Below are 4,018 nucleotides of genomic sequence, written 5' to 3' on the forward strand. Positions count from 1 at the left end.
ATTTGGAGGACAACCACCTGACCAACTGAGAAGAAATGTGAAGTCAGGATTAGAGACTCATCAAGAACCTACATTATGCAAATGATAAACCATTACTTGATGACATTGAGAAGGATCCGAAGCACTTGCTGCAGAAGGTAAAAGACTATAGTTTTCAATATGGATTGAAGCTCAACTACAAGAAGACAAAGATTCTTATTACTGGACCAATTGGCATCTCCAAGATAGATAGAGATTGAGGTTGTTAACAGTTACAGCTTGCTTGGCTCCACAATTAACATTCTTGCCAGCAGGAGTTAGGAAATCATGACTAATTGCATTGGGAATATCTGCTGACAGGGACCTCTAAAAAGTATGAAAAAGCAACGATGTCAGTCTATAACATAAGGTGCACCTGTTCCAGGCCATGATATTTGCAATTACTTGTTATGCATCAGAGAGCTGGACAATGACTAAGGATGACAGAAGAAGAGTCGATGCCTATGAATCGTGGTGCTGGGGAAGTCTTGAAAATACCATGGACTGCTAAGAAAACAAATAGTTCTGTCTTGGAGAGGGTGAAACCAAGTTTCTCCTTGAAGGCTAGGACTTTGGAGCTCCTTTTCACATACCTTGGACACATGGTCAGGAAGATGAGATGTATTGAATTATGGCAATGGGGGTAAGTGTGTTGGAGTCAGTGACTGACTCAGAACAGGGAAGGCTTCAGAGCTGCTGTTAATAGGGTCACTATGAGTCACAAGCAACTAGATGGCACATAACAGCATCAATAACAATTCAGTTTTGAGTTTTCTTTCCTACAATATAACCCTTCTTTTTTTCCTTTTTCTTGAACTTTTTTCCCTTGAGATAGAAAAAGGAAATAAAAATGAAGATTCTTTAAAAAGTCCCCACCTCACAGAATCTTGTAGAAGGTAAGTATATAAATTAGAATTAATTTTCTATTGATAGAACATAGAATTGAAACCTTTTCATGTATAACTAATAAAGTATACTTGGGAGTGGTGTCTGATTGCCCATAGAAAATCATGAAAGTAATTTTAGAGGAGTGAGAATTTGAGAATTAGTAAAGGGAGACATGCAGAGAATTTAAAGAACAATTTTGATGTCGGAAAGTCTCAATTTCATTTTAGCTTATCATTCTATGAATGTGAAAATACAGGAAATCCAGGACCAATACTTTGCTGGCATGCAAGTATCTGAAATGAACTATGTTTCACTTTAAGTTCATTATGAACCAGAATTTGGACCCTACAAAAGAGGAATGAATATACTGAACTTTGAAAGGGGTTCTCAAGTGCGTAAGAATAAAAGTGGGCCAATTGGTAGCACCATGATGTATGAGGTAATGAATGAGGTGGTTGAAAATTTGAGTTTGCTAAGCTCCACAGTCAACAGCAGTCAGAAAATCAAAAGACTAATAGCATTGGGAAAGCCTGCTGTCAGGGACCTCTCCAAAATGCTAAAGAGTAAAGGTATCAGTCTATAAATTAAGGTTCAAATACCACAACCCTGCTTGCTGAAACTGATGAGGACCAGAAGCACTTGCTGCAGAAGGTCAAGGACTGCAGGTTTCAATATGAATTAAAACTCAACAGCAAAAAATCAAAGATTCTCACCAGTGGGCCAATTGACAGCATTATAATGGATGGTGAAGAGACTGAGATTGTTAACATCTTTAGTTTGCTTGGCTCCACAATCAATACTTGTGTTACTAGCAGTCGGGAAATCAAATGATGAATTATATTGGGAAAGTCAGCTGTCAGGGACCTCCCCAGAGTACTGAAGAGTAATGACTTCAGGCTGGAGATTAGGGTACATCTGATCTGGGCCATAGTCTTCACAGTTGCATGCTATATGTCACAGAGCTGGACAATGACAAGGATGATAGAGAATTGATGCTTTTGAACTGTGGTGTTGGAGAATAGTGCTGAATATACCATGAACTGCTAGGAGAACAAACAAGTTTATCATGGAGAGGGTAAAACCAGGCTGCTCCTTGGAGACATGGATCCTGAAGCTTTGTCGGACATACTTTGGGCATGTTGCAATGAGGGACCAGTTTTTGGGAGGGTGGAGGAACAGCTCGAGAAGAAGACCCTTAATGAGATAAATCAATTCTGTGATTGAGGTAGTGGGAGTAGGTGTGTCAGAGACAGTGAGGTTGGCACAGGATAGAGCAGGGTTTAGGATTATTGTACACAGAGTTTCTACGAGTTGCAAGCACTGCGACAGCATGTAACAAGAGCAACATGCAGTATTTGTCCTTATGAGACTGGATTAGTTTACTCAGCATAATGCTCTTCAAGCTCTCCAATCTCTCCCAAGTTGTGTATTTTTTTAAAAAAAAAAAAACATTATTCCTGAGTGTTGCATAGTATTCCATTATGTGAATGTACCACAATTTCTCAATCCATTCTCTTGTGATTGGACATTTGTGCTATTTCCATGTTCTTATGGTGGTGAATAACACTGCTATGAACATTGGTGTATAAATCTCCATTTGTGCCTCAGTTCTAATTTCCTTGGCATCTACTCCTAGTAGTGAAATCGCTGAATCATGTAGAGTTTCTATGTTCAAATTTTTGAAGAAATGCCAAACTGCCTTCCAGAGTGGTTGAACCATTTTACAATCTCTCCAACAATGTATGAGAGATCCCACCTCTCCACAGAAATGCCTTGCTAAACTTTGTCAATGATACTGGGGTGAGATTATGTATCCTTGTGGTTTTGATTTGCATGCCAGGAGGCAAGGGTTTTGAAGTTTTGTTTTATATACTTTGGACATGTGGCCAGGAGGAATCAGTCCTAAGAGAGGGATATCAGGTTTAGAAGGGTAGAGGGACAGATAGCACAGGAGAGGAAGATTCCAGATGAGATGGATTGACATGGTACCTGCGACAATGGGGTTAGGCATGTCGGAGTTCGTGAGACTGGCTCAGGACAAGGCAGGGTTCAAGCTATTGTACATAATGGTTGCTATGAGTTGTGGATGATTCAATGGCACATAACAGCAACAACAGATCTTGGTTTGCAACCTGTCAGAGTGCACATATTTGTGTCAATAAGCAATTCTAAAGATAGGATAACTGTATAGTATTTTGCAGGTGTATTACTGTTCTGAAACTTTGCTAGTTTTTAAACAGATTATTACTGTTGTTATGTGTCAGGAAGTCACCTGCGACTCATAGTGACCCTATGTGCAACAGCACTAAACCCTGCTCTATCCTGTGCCAGTCTTATTGTCTCTGATACACCTACCCCCATTACCCTAGTCACTGAATCAATCCATCTCATTGAGTGTCTTCATCTTCTACGCTTTCCCTCCACTCTCCCAAGCATGGCGTCCCTCTCCAAGTACTGGACTCTACTTGTAACATGTCCAAAATATGTCAGACAAAAAGCTTCAGAATCCTTGCCTCCGAGGAGCAGCATGGTTTCACCCTCTTAATGATGAACCTTTTTTTCCCCTTTTGCAGTCCATCGTATATTCAACACTCCAGCATTACATCTCAAAGGCATCAATTCTCCAATTATCCCTAGTCATTGTCCAGAACTCTGATGCATAGCAAGTAATTTCAGACTGTGGTTTGTATCAGGAGCACTTTAGTCTCCAGACTGACATTGTTGTTCAAGAGACTAAGAGTACTTTGAAGAGGTCCCTGACAGCAGACTTTTCCAATGCAATTCGTCTTGTAATTTCTTGGCTGCTGATACCAAGAGTGTTGATTGTAGAGCAAAACAAACCGAAGCTCTTAACAATCTCAAACTCTTCACCATCTCTTTCTATATATTTTTATTTTAAAGAAACTTTACAAATAATTTTTTATCCAATCATTACAATTGATTAATGCCATTCACATTTCTAGAAAGTTTATGTAACACAAAGTAAGAGAGCTAAACCTCATGTAATAGAGAAATATTTATTTAGGAAGATATACTGAGAAAGCTTCATGCTCCTAGCAACTCTTGTTCTCTGATGTTCTTAGGACAAACTGACATGAGCAGTTGAAAATTT

General features: G+C 39.3%; 1 pseudogene; it reads left to right on the plus strand.

Annotated features, from left to right (window-relative positions):
• Positions 1-2,903: 2,903 nt before the first annotated feature.
• LOC102863554 overlaps positions 2,904-4,018 on the plus strand; it is a 12,255-nt pseudogene continuing 11,140 nt past the window's right edge.

Source organism: Elephantulus edwardii, unplaced genomic scaffold (assembly GCF_000299155.1).
Source record: "Elephantulus edwardii isolate Elephantulus edwardi_28Jun2011 unplaced genomic scaffold, EleEdw1.0 scaffold00168, whole genome shotgun sequence".
NCBI lineage: Eukaryota > Metazoa > Chordata > Mammalia > Macroscelidea > Macroscelididae > Elephantulus > Elephantulus edwardii.